This window comes from Schistocerca serialis, chromosome 1, assembly GCF_023864345.2.
Source record: "Schistocerca serialis cubense isolate TAMUIC-IGC-003099 chromosome 1, iqSchSeri2.2, whole genome shotgun sequence".
In the NCBI taxonomy this organism is placed as follows: Eukaryota; Metazoa; Arthropoda; class Insecta; order Orthoptera; family Acrididae; genus Schistocerca; species Schistocerca serialis.
In genome coordinates this window covers 852,751,442-852,769,437 of record NC_064638.1, presented here as the reverse complement: position 1 = coordinate 852,769,437, position 17,996 = coordinate 852,751,442, and the positions used below count along the sequence as shown (strand labels likewise).

Here is a 17,996-nt window from a genome sequence, read left to right as displayed (position 1 = left end):
CACCTTATCCTGTGGATCAGCTAGATTTTTATTGTTATTCCCACTTGGGTAAAACTCATTTTTTAAAATCATTCTTTCACTGTTATAAAACTGTTTTGAAATTACCTTTATTGGAAAAATGATGTGCGACGGCTTCAATAATTAGACAAGAGGTATCGTACGGGTGTATCTAATACATACCGAGAAACCTACAACTAGAAAACTGAAACGCTATGGCGTGTTTTTAAACCTTCATTCGCACAGAAAAAATGAGGAACATAACTTCATTCTGTACGGCTGCAACGATAAGCGTTTTAGATATCTCTACTAGTCTTTCTGCAGACCGCCTAAATCGCCAATACTTAACAAAACATTGACGCCTATCTGGTTCTATATCGAAATTTGCATGCGAATTACGTTAGATTTTCCTTATAAATACAAAGCAATGCTTAAAAATGGAACACTTCAAACTGAACATTACGAACACCGGCATACTAGCGATATAAACTCGTCCAGGTGATAGCAGAATCACTTGGCGAGGAATGACTGCTGGTCAGACACACGACAATGCACGTATTATCAGTGATCGTGGAGTCCGTGTGTAGAATGGGGAAGGCGCGCGATCTATCTGAGTTTGACCGAGGGCAGATTGTGATGGCCCGGAGGCTCGACATGAGCGTTTCGGAAACTGCACGATTTGTCGGTTGTTCGAGGAGTGCTATAGGGAGTTTCTTCAACACGTTGCGAAACCAAGGTGAAACCATGTCCAGACGGCGTGGGGTTGGGCAGCCACCGCTCATTGGAAATGTCGGACGTCGAGGGCTGGGCAGACAGGTAAAACAGGGCAGGCGCCGAATTGTGACGGAACTAATATCAGACTTTAACGCTGGGCAGAGTACAAGTGTGTCTGAACACACAGCGCACAGAACACTCCTAACGGTGGGTCTCTGCAGCTGACGACACATGCATGTGCCAATGTTAACACCACAACAACGGCAACTACGACTGAAATGGGCACGTGACCGTTGGCATTGGATGTTGGCACAGTGGCAGATCATTGCATGGTGTGATGAATCTTGATACATTCTTCATTATGTCGATGGTAGGGCGCGAATCTGTCTTCTTCCAGGGGAACAGCTCCTTGACTTCTGTACACCGCGAACAGCTGGCGGCGGCTCCATTATGCTCTGGGAAAAATTCGCATGAGCATCCATTAGTCCAGTGGCTCGTGCAGGGCACCATGACGGTCGAGGAGTATCGTACCCTGGGTGCAGACCACGTACACCCCTACATGGCTATCATGTTTCCCGACGGCAGTGGCATTTTTCATCAAGATAATGCGCCATGTCACAAGGCCAGGAGTGTGACGGAGTGGTCCGAGGAACACTGTGGCGAGTTTCAGTTGATATGCTGGCCTCCCAGTTCGCCGGATCTGAACCCGATTGAGCACATCAGGGGTGTGACTGAACGTGGCGCCAGAGCTCAAGAATTTACGAGAATTGTGTGTGCAGATGCGGTGCCAGACGATTCGCCGCTGTTATTCGTGCCAAAGGTGGACATACTGGTTATTACATAAGAAGCACTCCGTCTTCAGGTCATGAGTGGCCTACTGGGACCATCCGATCGCCGTGTCATCCTCAGTTGAGGATGTGAATAGGAAGGGCATGGGGTCAGCACACCGCTCGTTATGATGGTATTCTTGACCGAAGCCGCTACTATTCGCTCGAGTAGCACCTCAGTTGGCATCACGAGGCTGAGTGCACCCTGAAAAATGGCAACAGCGCATGGCGGCTGTATGGTCACCCATCCAAGTGCCGGCCACGCCCAACAGCGCTTAACTTCGGTGATCTCACGGGAACCGGTGTATCCACCGCGGCAAGGCCGTTGCCCTGGCTAGTAGATAGGTGGTCAGTGAATAATGACTGGAAGGCAGTAATCGAAATAGCCACCCAAAAAGGCAACAGAGTTACTGTTCTGTACCACTTACGCCAGTCAACTCCAGAATTGTAGAACAGTTCAAGCCTAACAACATATCGTTGCAATCAGTATGGACTCCAAACAACGATAAGGCGAAAGTCAATTCACTCTCTTCAACATTTCACCCTAAAATATATGGATAAAGGAAATTTTAGACTTAGTAACTCTAAAATTTGTGCGTAGGTTCTGTATACACTGACTGTGGGGAAGTATTTCATTTACTACTTTACAATCCTTTTAATGAATAAGGATTATACAGATTCAGTCGACCTCAAAAAACAATACCCTTTGGTTGATTTGTAGGTTACAGTAATGTTCCCGATAGTGTGTGCCGAAAAACTTCTTGGGTGTCTTGCACGAAAATACTGTCCATATGTCAGTGATATAAATTAACACAGATCATCGAGAATTAAAGATGGACTATGCAGAAAGCAATGCAGAAGTATTCATAACTTGTTTATTAACTTACATAGAGCTTTCAAATTGCACATGGAATGACTCTTCCTCTACACCACGCTGCTACTCAAGACATTATTAATTTACGTAACTGTTGAACTAAAATTCTTTGTGACACATCGAGTGTATGGCGTCGTTTCTTTTCCTTCATAGCCACTTTCACATCGTCTGAATCAATCAGTTGTTCCTGGAGACTGTCCATAATTGATCAAAGACAGGTGTATCGGAAGATATCCGGTTCGAATGGGGCATCAAGAAACAAAACAGCTGGTTGATAACCAGATTTGCTACCAGAGAGGTGGTCTGTCGTCGGACTTTTTCATGGCGAAACTGAATGGCCTCATGTTACATTCGTTGTGTTGCACAGCTATCCAGAAAATTAAAAAATTAAGGAAACCATCATCTAAAATAAGTCTCCTGGAGACCAACACATAAAATAATAGTCTCTAAAAATTTTTGTTATATCAGTGGTTGCATGACCTTGAACTTTGTAACTGTGGTGTATTTCTGTTGAGCGATGCTACGTTTCGGGATTTTAAAGATATGTCTGTTTCATCTCTTGTCGCCAGAGCGAAATAAACTGTCTTTACTGGTTTCTAAATGTTCTCACACACTATGCGAGATGTTTAGCTTTGCAGCATTTCCTGTATGGCACTGTGACCGTCGTTCAGTTGTTGTCGTGACATGTCTTTCCACGCGAATCATGTTCGTTCGATACCAATTCGGTTCAGCTGTCGAAGTTGATGGTTGATGGCTCTGAGCACTATGGGACTCAACTGCTGAGGTCATTAGTCCCCTAGAACTTAGAACTAGTTAAACCTAACTAACCTAAGGACATCACAAACATCCATGCCCGAGGCAGGATTCGAACCTGCGACCGTAGCGGTCTTGCAGTTCCAGACTGCAGCGCCTTTAACCGCACGGCCACTTCGGCCGGCCGAAGTTGATGGTTTCCCACTACTACCTACATGGTAGTTGCGCACTTCGCGAGCCAACTTACGTTGTGTGGCGAGGGGTACTTATTTCACACCTTCCCTGTTCCATTCATGAATGGCGCGTAAGTCGAATGGTGGTTCGTAAACCTCCGCATTAGCTCTGTTTCCTATGATCTTGTCGTTCTGTCCATTTTCCAAGACGTGTGTGGAAGAAAGTAATATATTACCCAACTCTTCCCATGAGGAACATCTTCGAAATTTCAAAAGTGAGCTTCTCCGCGATACACAACGCCACTCTTGAAGCTTTTGCTACAGGAGTTCGCTGAACATCTCCGTAGCGTTCTCGTGCCATCTGAAAGATACCGTGACGAAACCTGAGACTCCTCGTTGGAACTTCTCCATATCTTCCATCAAATCAACCTGCCTGTTGTTGTTGCTGGTTCTGCTGCTGATGATGAGGATGACATGGCATTGGTGGCCGGGAGTCTCGTCCATGGGAAGTTCGGCAGCCGGGTTGCAAGATTTTTCAGTTGACACCAAACTGGGAGACATGAGTGTCGATGATGATGAAAAGATGATGATAGCGTAACACCCAGTCCCTGAACGGAGAAAATCTTCGACCCATCAGGGAATCGAACCCTCGCCCTCTGCATGGCAGTCAAACGCACTGATCACTCAGCTAAGGGGCGGAGGAACCAACCCAGTAAGGATTTCATACTAATGAGCAATACCCAAAAATCGGTAAAAAAAGGGTTTCTTAAGCCATTTCTTTCGTGAATGAATTGCATTTCCTTAAAATTCTTCCAATGAATATCAGCCTGGCATCTACTTTTCCTACAATTTGTTTTGTTGTCATTCCACTTTAAGTCGCCCCGGAAGGACTGCTAGAGCCGGTCGTTGTGGCCGAGCGGTTCTAGGCGCCTCAGTCCGGAACCGTGCTGCTGCTACGGTCGCAGGTTCGAATCCTGCCTTGGACTAGGATGTGTTTGATGTCCTTAGGTTAGTTAGGTTCAGGTAGTTCTAAGTCTAGGGGACTGATGACCTCAGATGTTAAGTCCCATAGTGCTTAGAGCCATTTGAACCATTTTTTGACTGCTAAATATTTTACAGTGGTTAACTTTTTCCAATGAATTGTTCCCTGCACTATAATCGAACAGTAGTGGATTTCTGCAACTATTTATATACGTCACGTTTATTTATGTTCAGGATCGACTGCCAGTCCTTGCAACAACCATCGATCCTCTGCAGATCTTCCTGTTATTCACCACCGTTTTCTGATAACTGCACTGCCTCGTAGGGCTTCGTACTTTATCCACTAGAATATTTATCACATATTTCACATCATAAGGGTCCCATCACCCTTCCTTTGGGTACTCTTGACATTACTTTTACGTATGTTGATTTTGTTTCGTTAAGAGTGACGTGTTGAGTTCTACCTGCAAAGTAGAATTAAATCCAATTGAAAATCGGGTGCAATACTCGAGAAGCGCGTGCTGTGTTCACTAAAAGACAGTGGGGAACTATATTCAATGCCTTTCTGAAGTCAAGGAACACGGCAGCAATCAGGGCGACGTTGTCTACGTCACTCTAGATCTCATACACGAACTGAGTGATCAGAGTTTCACAAGATCAAGACTGCCGAATCTACGAGTATATTAATTTTTGTAGAGCGGATTTTATTTTTCCAACAGCGTGATAATACGTAAGAATAAATCGCTCCAACTCCATAGCTCTGAGCACTATGGTCATCAGTCCCCTAGAACTTAGAACTACTTAAACCTAACTAACCTAAGGACATCACACAACACCCAGTCATCACGAGGCAGAGAAAAATAAATCGTCTTCCATAATTGTACAACAGACTGACGTTAGGTATGTAGGCCTATAATTGTATGCATCTGTCCTCTGACATTCCTTGAAGACGGGAGTCGCTAGTGGTTTATTCCAGTTACTCCTATACTCCACGCAATACTTCAAATGTTCAAATGTGTGTGAAATCTTATTGGACTTAACTGCTAAGGTCATCAGTCCCTAAGCTTACGCACTACTTAACCTAAATTATCCTAAGGACAAACACACACACCCATGCCCGAGGGAGGACTCGAACCTCCGCCGGGACCAGCCGCACACTCCATGACTGCAAGCAACATTGTCATATGTGAAGCAAGTTATTTCCTATAGTCTTTGTAGAAAAGAAAAATGAAATGATCATTTGGTATCGTTGGCTGGAAGGCCCCATTCGACGCCACATTGGAGGACTTGAGTGCCCGTGATGATGACAACACAACACCCAGTCCACCGTCAGTGGAGATCCCCAACCAGGCTGGCAATCGAATCCGGGCCCGCATGGTAGGCAAACACGTTTCCACTCAGCTAAGCAGAGGGACAACATTTGTGTTGTTTCACGGTATCTCATCCGATGCAGATGCCTTTGCGCTAGTTAGCGATTCTACGTGATTTTCTATTTCTCGATCATTATCTTAGTTCAAATGGTTCAAATGGCTCTGAGCGCTATGCGACTTAACTTCTGAGGTCATCAGTCGCCTAGAACTTAGAACTAATTAAACCTAACTAACCTAAGGACATCACACACATCCATGCCCGAGGCAGGATTCGAACCTGCGACCGTAGCGGTCACTAGGCTCCAGACTGTAGCGCCTAGAACCGCACGACCTCTCCGGCCGGCATTATCTTGGTATCTACCATTTTAGTGTTTGTACGATGACTGAGAGGACGAGCCGTATTATGATCTGCCGCGGTGAAACAGTCTCGGAAGAACGAATTCAGTATTTCCGCATTATCTCTGCCATCTTCCGTTCCGGAACGGTATGGTCACTGAGCTACTGAATAGATGATTTCTAGCCGCTTCCTGACTTTACCTAAGCCCAAACGTGTCTCTGCTTTTTTGTCAGATCGGTTGGCGAAATTTTACATTCAGATTCATTGTACGCTCGTCAGGCTGCTCTCGTTATAAAAATTTTCGCTTTATTCGTCTTTTGTTTGTCAACTAGGCTGTGATTTCGCTGAAATCTGTGTTGTAGCTCTCTTTGCTTACGTAGCAACTTTCTAATACGCCTTCTGAACCACAGCGTGTTTTTTACATCCATCACAACCTCAATCGTCACATACTTGTCTAAGGCATATTGTACAATGCTTTTGATTTCTATTAATTTGTGCTCCATATCTTCGTCCTCAGAATCGAATATTTGATTCTGACTACTTGCATACTCTTCAATTTGTCACTTCAGTTAACCAAAAATATGTTCCTACTTTTTAAAATATTCTTTGTAGTATCCGTAGTCATTGATGCTACCATGCTCTTGTTATCACTGAGTCCCTCTTCGATGTTAATTGATTCGGAAAGTTCGGTGTTATTAGTTACTGAGAAGTCGAAGACATTTAATTCACTCGTTCGTTTTTTAACTATCTCCTCGAAGTATATCTGCTCGAAGTACTTTTCAGACGCTACATTCAGAATTATCTCGCATGTTACTAAGGTGAAAGGGACTGCCGTGCGGTGTCTTCCGACTTTCGACCTACCTTTTTTCCACGCTCCTTTCTACATTCTTCCACATTCAGTTGCTCTAGAAGATTCGTAGAGTATTTATTGTTTGAGGTTTTACAATATAGACGATGAGAAGAATCCCTTCTACGTTATTCAAAACACTGTCATCATTTCCGTGAAGTGAAATGGAATTCGCCGTTTTGCTGCAAAGTCACCTGCTTTCTCCTACTGTTTTGATTGCTGGTCCACTAGTGCGAAGTTGTGGACCTGCGTATTATAAACAGCTACTAATCGGTGAACAGCGGTATTTGGATCCATTAAAACTGTAGCCTACCAACTTCTGTTACTTAGTTGGCATTTAGTAAGAATTCAACAACTGATCTTGCACAAAGTTTTCTGGTAGTTAATTCTGCGCATAAATGCATGGACATACAATTTCTCATACTGCTTTGGTGTAAATTATTATTTTTTCTATAGTTACTGAGCTAGGTGATGGAGCAGGTAATACAATAAATTCGCATTATGTAGCAGAAAGGTTCAATTTGGCTTCCAAACATGAAGATTTAGGTTTCCCTTTATTTCGCTGAATAACTTAAGGCGAAAGGCATGACAGTTCTTTGTTCGCCACCCTTGCGCTGTCCAAATTTGTCTCTGTCTCTAACAGCCTCGTCGGTGATGTGATACTGCATCATAAACTTCTTTTTCAGACCGTTAATCGTCCAATCCCACATTTTCTACTGTTTGTCTATGTTTTCGTCTATGCTTGCAGTTTTGGGACGTGTGCATACTTCGCATGGATCATTTTTGTTGAAATATAGTCAGGTTTCAATCAGTAGCTCATTTCTTAAGAGGTGAAAACTAATGAGCAAACTAGTTACATAGGTTCACCAATTTTGTGTGAATTTCTGTCATCAATTGTCCAAAACCAATACGTTTTTGATGGACAGTATTACTGTCACTGGGTGCGTTTTCTTCAAATGGATACACTGTAAGGTCATGACTTGCTGTCGTCAGCTGTCCCCCAGTATCGTGCAATGTCAAACCAGGATCCATGGCAACCGTGACCAAGTGAACCATAGGTGGGCGGCTACAGAATCGCTTGATCAGTGGCGCCGCGCGGCCTGGGTTGACAGTGCACGTTATTGCAGAACAACTGACGACAGCAGGACATGGTACAAAGAAGAACTTACTGAATTTCGATTCGATGTAAATGTATCAGGTACGTTTGAAGAGGAAGCTACTAACATTGAAATCGATCACGTTACAACAGCAAGAAAAATGAAAATCAAAACTGCAGTCTGTGGATAATTCGCCGTTACTCTCAATTTGTCATACGAATGTGTTCTGCGGGTCTGTCAGCGATGGAAAGTTTCAACACAGTAAACAAGTACTTTATTAGTAAAGTCAAAAGAAAAAAAAATCAAAAAGCCAAGATCGCTAGTAAAGTAGTGAGACTACGAAACTGGTTATCGAAATAAATACTTTACTAGCGATCTTGGCCTTTTGAAGGTTTTTCTTTTGAGTTTATTACACTGCAGATCGTCTTCATTGCAGCACAATGTCAGGAATGTACTTAATTAGTCGCACAAAGAAACTAGGTGCGCACTAGAAGCAGGTTAGATGACGACCCTAGCAGGCGCCATCCGCGAGTGTAAACTAGTATTTCGCGTAAGGGACCAGTGAAAAGAACTGCTAAATCAAGCTACTGTCAAACAAGCGGGAACCGGCAGAAGAAGAAACAGGGAGAAGAGACATTATAACAGATAAGAAAACACTTCGAAAAAGGCTTTGTCAGGGAAATTGCTTTGTTCGTTTAGCAACTGAAGTGGGCAATTTTTTTTAATTAGTAAAGATTTCAAGTTTTTCAAGTGACTCCAAATAGCATCCTCTAGGAAAATAATGACAGATATTAAGATGCTGATCAATGCATCCTACTTTATGTTCGCAGTGTTTTAAGTGAGAACTAGCATTGTGAGCACCTTTCCGGGTCTCTTCAGTTATCGAGAAGCCATACAGCGTATTTGAAAACTTGTGGTTGTACATAGAAGTTAATCTGTTTTGTAATTCAGTTTCATAGTATTTTACTATCACCTTTTCTAGTGTTTCGTGCCTCAGTCTGTAAAAACAGAACCCTTAAGGGACCGCTTCGTTGTGCGTCCGAGTTGTCTGTCTGCCTGTCTGTTCGACTGTTAAGAATCCTTTCCCTCAGGAACAAATAGAAGTATCACGTTCAAAATTGTTACATATTAAAATCTATGGTGTCTTGTTGACGTACAAATTTTAAGCTTCTGAGTCAAATCAATCAAAAGATACGGCCATATACGTGACATATTTTGATACTCGAAACTCACTCATCAAAAACGATAGAGTACTTGCCGTTGACCTAGAATCATGAAATTCGGCAAGAAGCAAGGTTTCGCTGTACAAGTAAAGTACAAAATCTGAAACGTGTAAAACTGTAATTATGTCACGTCAAAGATATCTTTTAGCCAATTGAACGTACACTGCATTAATCATCCGTCAAAAGCATAATAGACGAACATTTATACACGCAAATACAAAATGTTAGCAGTAGTCATGTTTTAGTAAGTAAATACAAAATGTTTTAATAAATCTTCTATTTCTGCATATATAAACCGAAGTTCTCAGCTCTCATTTCTTTTTGTAAGTCCAGGCTAGTCTGAGGAACTACTGTAGAGACTTTGTTACGGTTTTGAAATTCCCAGGACCAATATCTTGCCGGTATCGATACCGATAACAGACAAAAATCGTTGAGATAACTAAGAGTGTACCGAATCCTCAGTGAGCGAATCCTACACGCACTTGGCGAATTATTTTAGCAGATAATCTGACTACTGATAAAAAATCGGCAGCAGTAATATTGACAAACTGCCTATTGGCTTCTGTCTCGGGATCTTCGGCCGACGTTCATCTAATGATTTTTCTGACGTTTCGCCAGCACGAGTGACTGGCATTTTCAAAGCTTCACCCTCCTTTGCCGGTGGTGAACTGGAGCCGAGCTCGCGGCCGCAGACTATATGTACCTGGCGCGCCAACGTCCGAGGGCTTCTCCGCGGTCATTTCCGGTGCAGTTCTCCTGCTACCTGCGACGGTCGTTCGCTGCAGTTTACCTTAAGGCTTTCCTCTTTCTTGTTGAAACTGTTCGCGTGTTTTTGTATTTCTACAGCTTCTCTGAACAAGCGCGTGTCATAGTGCTTCCCTAGAGCCAGAACTTTCGTGACGGCGAATTTTATTACGTGGTCGGTCTCATTCAGTGCGTGCTCTGCCACGGCTGATTTCTCCACCTGCCCCAACCTGAAATGTTGCTTATGCTCTTTGATCCTGGTGTTAATTGATCGTCCAGTCATTCCGACATAAACTTTTCCGCATGTGCATGGTATACGGTATATTCCCGACATTGCAAGTGGGTCTCTTTTCTCCTTCGCCGATCTAAGACACTCTTTGATCTTTCTTGTCGGTTTGAAAATCGTCTTTACGCCATGTTTGCGCAATATACGGCCGATTCTGTCCGTCACTCTGGGAATGTATGGCAGAAAGGCCGTACCCGACATTTCTTTTTCTGGTTCCTTACTTCGCCGAGTGTTTAGCTCTGTTGCACTTCTAATATAATTTGTGGAGTATTGCTCCTCAGAACAGTTTCCATGTGTTGCATTTCTCGTTTGAGGTGTTGCGCCAGTAATATTGTCACTTGAGTAACCTGACGATGAAGCACTCAATTAAAATTTAAAAAAAAAGAAAGAAAAGTACGTTGCTTTCCCCTAAGGCAGTACCCAATTTCACTATTATCAGCACCATCTCTGTGCGACATTTCCTCGCACCAGCGCGGCGAGGCTGCGCGCAGCGTGCTCTCAAACATGGCGCGTCCGCCATCCGCCGACGCTCTTTTGTCTGCAGCGCGCTCGGCAGCCGCCACGTTGGTTTGAGCGCGCGAACGCAGACCAGTGGCCGCCGCAGGCATCTCCCGGCTGGACGCTGTCAACACATAACCTCAACATCCGGAGTCACCGGCCGGTCACACCAACGCACTTCATATTAATCGCGGGTGAGTAACATTTAGTAAATCCTACATCTCTCCAACACAAAATGCTTTTTAATGGTAAATTTTCTTATATAACTTTGCTGATTGTTTCGGGGTATTACACCTCCACTTCAGGTGGACGTCTTTATCATTAGAACATCATGAATTTAGTTTTCGCATACGGTTTTATCTGCAATTCCAAGGACTGTCTGTAAATGGCCTGGAAAGACAAAACCTTTATAGCACGTGAACTGTTAAACACTTTGCGCTTAGATGTGTTTTGTGTGTTTCAGTTTATATACGTGGCAATCCTTATTCCACTTCCACTAAAATGATCGTACCCATTCACTCTACGTAATCTGTTGCATGTGTACTTGACTAGAGGAAACATTTAATTTCGTTTTAGAAATAATGCAGCTGAAGTTTGGTGGCCCGAGTGAAAAATTTGACTGGTGATAAGTGGCTCACGGTTCTGACGAAAGCGGTCAACCTCTGGAAAATAATCAAATTCTATAATTTGAAGAACTCATGCGAAGGAGTCCAACTGTCCACCATTCCGAATGATATGTATAGTTTACAACGAGCCAAAATAAATTGAAGAATCTCATCAACATGACTTAATATTCACTATCATGGATTTTACTTCCTACATTTTGATTTCTTATTGTTTAACATACATTCACAATACGTTGCTCACTTCATACACATCGATCGCTTTCAATTTCAAATCTGAAAACTTGCCTGTTCCCTAATTCGACCATTCTTTTTAAAACTGAAAATTTAGTCCTGAACAACATGACTTCAGTCTCCTATAACATATAGTATTTCAGCAGCTTTGTTTGGATAAAGTTAACTTTCAGGCTATCTGGGGTTATGGTAAAGCTGTTTGCTGCGTTCTGCTTTTGTTATATCTTCCGCGGAGAGCTCGGGCGCATTCATTATCCGCCAGTGGACGGTTCCTCGCAAGCTGGCTGTCCCTGGGTCTGAAATTATCTTCCATATGGAGGCAGTCTGCCGAAGCAGGGTCCCCACTTAGTCTACACGCATGACCTGCATGCATACTGTGACGCCAGATGGTTGTAATCTATGTGAAAAGAAACAGTTTTCTCACCTACTAAGGCGACTGGAGACTAATACAAAATGCCTCGTAATGTTTTTCTATTTCATATATACTTAGTGACATGGCTTACTTTAAGTAGAAGTACATAATCAAAATGCCATTCGCACGCAGTATGGATATTCAGTCGAAATATACAGGTTGCTTACACCAAAACAAGAAAGAAGTCTATAAACGTCGGCCTAAAAAGCTTACCTTAACAGCTATGAGCACTTGTTCTTCTACCGCAAGGTCTCTGTCTTCCATATTTTGGGAGGAGCTGGTATAGATCAAACCAAGAAAAAAAGTCCAATAAACATGGAGTGTAAAATGCATACTGTAAGATCTGTAAGAGCAATTGTTCATTTTCGCAACTGTGAAACACGTCTCTTTTACTGAATAAGTGCCCATAGATCTTAAGGTATGCCTTTTATAGTCCATGTTTACTAAAAACTTTCCTTGTCTTGGTCCGTACTACCTTCTCCCAAAATGTGGAAAGCAAAGAACTTGAAGCAAAAGACATGTATTTCATAGCATCGAAAATGAACGAGTGCTCACAGCTCTTAAGGTATGCGTTCTAGAGCCCATATTCACTAGAATTATTATTATTTTTGTTTGTTTTTGGTGTAAGCAACCTGTCCCTGAAGCTTCTCGGTGTTCCTTTGGGACAGCAGGTACACAAAGACTTAATGTTTGCTGCGTCATATCAGAAGAATGACAGTTCGCCGACTTCCGTAATATTTTCTGCTGTTCGTAACAGGATATACGCAAAATGGGAGATTTCAGTCTGGAAGAGGCCCGCCTACTGACTTTTCTTACAACGAAAGAGTATATGAAACCAGTATTACATCATACATCTAATCGCGTCACAAGGAAATTTATCCGTTTAAATGCTCGTTACCCATTAATACTTGTGCATCCATCAGGCGATTTAGAAAATGCGAGAATCATGAATATGGGAACACTTCAGATGCGAGAACAAGTGTCGAGATCGTCATATGGCAGAGGTCCCTAGGAGTCCACGAGTGGTAGACGAGTCGGCGTAGTCTGGCTACTAGACCACAGCAGCTGTTTCGTCTGAGCGTCAGGCGGTCCCTTGAAGCCTGAACTTCAGGTTGCCGAGGCAAAAGCAGTGCCGGGAGCTGCTCGGCCAGTCACTTCTCCACAATCTGTGAACCTAATGCTGGCTGCTTTGTCATTCAGATTACGGCGAGGTCACCACCGTTGACCTCTGAGGAGACTTTGGGTGACGCATTACATCGAGAGCATACTCATCTTTAGCTTTCGAACCATGTAAGTGGTCCCGACTGTACACTGACACGCCTTTTGATTATACCGTTCTTTCTGTTAAATTTAAGGCTTAACGAGCAACGTAAATTCTACGCAGCATAGCAGTTCCGTAACACATTACTATGCATATCATACGGCAGCTTGGAATTGCTCCTCTGGAGAATGCACTGTCAACACAGTCTGCGTCCTTTGTTCAGCGCACTGCGTCACGCAGTTTCTTGGAAGCGAAGCGGCCTCTTGTTCTCCGCTCCTAGAAGCTGACGCTGTCAAACCTGCAGTTCAAAGGAACACAGCTGCTGATAATGTCTTGGGTCGGCTGCTGACTAGTAGCGCGTCTGTGGAACGTCACACCATCCCTTGCCGTGCATGTCCTAATCAGTTTATGGTGTGTAATAAATAGCCGAATGAACGGACGAATTGTTGCAGCTGTTTTCATGCCACCTTGAGTACACTTCTATTTACGAGACAAATTCGGATGAAAGATAGATCTCGCACAGTCGGTCGCTATTGGAGATGTGGCGGATGGAGTACATCTACATTTATTCTCCGCAAGCCACCCAACGGTGTGTGGCGAAGGGCACTTTACGTGCCACTATCATTACCTCCCTTTCCTGTTCCAGTCGCTTATGGTTCGCGGGAAGAACGACTGCCGGAAAGCCTCCGTGCGCGCTCGAATCTCTCTAATTTTACATTCGTGATCTCCTCGGGAGGTATAAGTAGGGGGAAGCAATATATTCGATACCTCATCCAGAAACGTACCCTCTCGAAACCTGGACAGCAAGCTACACCGCGATGCAGAGCGCCTCTCTTGCAGAGTCTGCCACTTGAGTTTGCTAAACATCTCCGTAACGCTATCACGGTTACCAAATAACCCTGTGACGAAACGCGCCGCTCTTCTTTGGATTTCTCTCTGTCCTCTGTCAACCCGACCTGGTACGGATCCCACGCTGATGAGCAATACTCAAGCATAGGTTGAACGAGTGTTTTGTAAGCCACCTCCTTTATGGACTACATTTTCTAAGGACTCTCCCAATGAATCTCATCCTAGCACCCGCCTTACCAACAATTAATTTTATATGATCATTCCACTTCAAATCGTTCCGTACGCATACTACCAGATATTTTACAGACGTAACTGCTACCAGTGTTTGTTCCGCCATCATATAATCATACAACAAAGGATCCTTCTTTCTATGTATTAGCAATACATTACATTTGTCTACGTTAAGTCGAAAAAAAATCGAAGGATATCTACTGATATTTATGATTTTTGGTCGTAACCAAGTGATAGAGTTGCGATAGTTGAAAGAATATCCGCAACGGTGAGCAACGTAAGGTCCCCCACTGGTCCTGACTGTATGCCAGCGGGAAGCTCTTAAAGAAAGTGGTGAGCAACTCACGACACATACGTGAACTCGTTGTCAAAATCTGGAACGAAGAAGAAATGCTTCCTGATACCGGAAATACTCTGGTGGTTCCCATATTTCAGAAGGGAGATGACTACGCGGATTGCAGTTACTGTCTAGTTTAGAAAAATTTCTCGCAATTCGCGCTATGCCCTTACTGGAAAAATTACTACTAGTGTCATCGCGGCTGCAGACCTTCTAGAGGAAGCACAGATACAGTTTTTCATATAAACATATTGCCATCTTGAAATTGGCCCACCCAGATATGACAGCATCTACCACCGACACCGACTTTGCTGGTGACTTAAAAATGGCTCTGAGCACTATGGGACTTAACATCTGAGGTCATCAGTCCCCTAGACTTAGAACTACTTCAACCCAGCTAACCTAAGGACATCACACACATCCATGCCCGAGGCAGGATTCGAACCTGCGACCGTAGCGGTCGCGCGGTTCCAGACTGAAGCGCCTAGAACCGCTCGGCCACTCTGGCCGGCGATGGGTTTGAGTCGATAGTTACGATGGACAGGGCATGCAGTCCGCATGCCCGATAACCGCATTCCAAAACAAGTGTTTTACTTTGGATTGACAGTTGGCAAACAATGTGTGGGAGATCAGAGGAAACAATTTAAGGACATAGTAAAGCCTAAGATGAAGATATGTCACTTTAGTGTTAACAGCTGTGAGACATCAGCCTTTGGCCATCCTAGAATCGCGGGGCTCTTCTTATTGAAGAAGACACCTCATGAAACGATGAAACAAAAAACCTAAGACTACGGTACCAAGAAATAAATGTTGTCTTCATCAGAGTACGTGCTCTTCATCAGAGTAGGTGGTGAAAAAATTTCGAAACAGACAAAAAATTAATGGCTGAACCGTATCGATATTATTCATTGTCACCAGGGTGCACTTGTTCGCGGTCGACCAACCGAGCGAAGTGGCGCAGTAGTAAGAACCTGGAATCACATTCGGGCGAACGGCAGTTCAAATACAAGTCAGCCCCCTTCAACCCTTCGGATCAACATCGAACACACACACACACACACACACACACACACACACACACACACACACACACACACACAAACACAAAATACTCTTTGTGTAATTAGTGTCTAGCTCTGACTAATCTTATGCTTCGTTATTGTTTAAGAACCACTCGAGCCACTCTCAAACACGAGCTAATTTTTACATCTACGTTACTGACAAATTATCCACCGTCCGAGGCTCCTTTATAACTGCTGCGACGCAATAAACATCATGAATATCTACGGTCAGTGTACTTCGATGCACTTTGCTGCTGGTGTCTGAATAAAAAAAAAAGTTACATGCAGTGAATAATAAAATTTATTGGCCTCCCCCTGCTATTTTTCAACGTTTTCATCTCTTACGTAAATCTGTTTAATCCAACATTTTTCCTGTGCGTATATTCCATCTCTCCAGAATAATTCTGGAAGGTCTACAGGATGCCTCTCTAAAGAAGTCACAGCTTTACTACATTTAGTCATTTTTTCTTGTAACGACAGGAGACAGAATGTGCCAAAGCTAGTACAGAGGGTTGCTGTTCTAACATTTCACACTTCAGAGCTGTAGTTTCCGACGACCAGAAGCCTTCTGTAGGTACGAGATTTCTATAATGAAACAGCAATATTTGCAGTCCAGATCTCGTCTCGCGTATATTTCATCAAGTTGGGTTGAAAGACATACATAGTATTTGTCAGTTACTATTTTGCTCATTGCAAAGTAATCGCTTAGAGGAAAGTACTTTTATTTCAGTTGCGTTCCTGTGCTCTGCACTATGTAATCGGTGCATAATATCACTTGGATCCTTCTTAAAAATGGTCCAAATATCATTGACAAGTTTGTTTTCGCTTTTGCGTTTGTTAATTATTCACTAAATCAGAAATTTTTTCATGGAAAAGTACTATACCCTTTTTTTTACTAAGCCTTTGGAGTCAGTCAGGAGTATTTCGCACACCTGTATAACTGGTCGTGCAATACCACATTGTACAGTTTCTCGTGTTTCCATCTATGTCTTTCTTGCTATGAATTATCTACAAGAGAAGTACAGCAACTCATTTCCTAACTATTGCAATCGATGTAACAGATTTCTAGAAAGCTTCATAATTTTGGATAAAGAGTGGTTTGCGGTAAACCGTTCGAAACGAAGAATTTTGTCTTGGGTATAAATAACCGCATCAGCTGTATTTTGGTCTTTTATTACTGTACCACTACCGGTTTCTTGGCATTAAAGCCACATCTTCAGATGACATATGATTAAAACATTAGTGCGGAAAAGACTCAGATTCTCTTTTCGCAAAATTCTTTGTCCATCAGATACAGAACACCGCTAAAAGACGGTATGTCATGGATTAAAAACTGCCAAATTCCAATATAGCGGACGAGTCCAAAACAAATCATATCACAGTGGTGACGGCACTGCGCTCCAGAGTATCCATTTGATGAATCACTTAAATTGTTGCTCATCTTGTACCAATACAACAAAAACAAAATTTAATTGACAAAAATGCCATCTTTGCGTGGCGGGGTGCGAAGGATACATATAGCCGTACCGTCGGTGGAACAACATCCGGGGAGTATCTGTGGAGAAACCAGACCAAGAGGTTTCACGCGAACAGATTGAATGATTGACTGGTATGGACTTCTAAACATTACCCACTAAAATGTTGGTACTGCGGCATGACTGAAAACTAGAAGAAACTACAGTCATTAAATTTTCAGAAGATTTTCTACGCTACTGTACGGTTTGATGATGACGGTACATTGAGTAAAATATTCCGGAGTTAAAGTAGTCTCCCATCTCCATCTTCACGCATGGGCCACACAACAAAAAATTGTGATTTTAAAAAATCAGGTTTTCTACTGGTCGAAGAGATGTGTTTTGGATTCCTTAATCAAGTAGGCATGTTAGAGAACTAGAAAAAAGAAAGCGATAGGTTAAAGTTATGAGGGAGTATTATCCTTCGATGACACACAGGATATGAAATTTGATTGATGAAAAAAACAAAAATATAAAAATACAGAACGTAAACTAAGATAAATGAATAGGAAAGAAGAACAAAATTTGTTAATATAATCAGATGAGTAAGCGTTATCAACACAGTATCAGGGTGACACCGAGATATGTCTAATACGTACCAGAATAATATAAATGCGGTTAGATTACTACGAACCACATAGTTAAAGGATTATCGTAGCCAAGACAGACAAGAAGCCACGATCGACTATTGTAGTAAAGGTGTATATACAGGGTGGTCCATTGATCGTGACCGGGCCAAATATATCACGAAGT

At 42.9% G+C, this 17,996-nt stretch overlaps 1 protein-coding gene and 1 pseudogene across 1 annotated transcript in view; one reads left to right on the top strand and one right to left on the bottom strand.

Moving 5' to 3' along the window:
• Positions 1-1,751: 1,751 nt before the first annotated feature.
• On the bottom strand, positions 1,752-1,868 carry LOC126425163 (5S ribosomal RNA; annotated as a pseudogene).
• An 8,927-nt stretch (positions 1,869-10,795) lies between these two features.
• The window catches only part of LOC126458389 (cytochrome P450 306a1), a 374,739-nt gene continuing 367,538 nt past the window's right edge, over positions 10,796-17,996 (top strand). The window contains exon 1 of the mRNA XM_050095385.1: positions 10,796-10,915. The gene's annotated coding sequence lies outside the window, so the exon portion shown is untranslated. The remainder of the gene's footprint in view (positions 10,916-17,996) is intronic.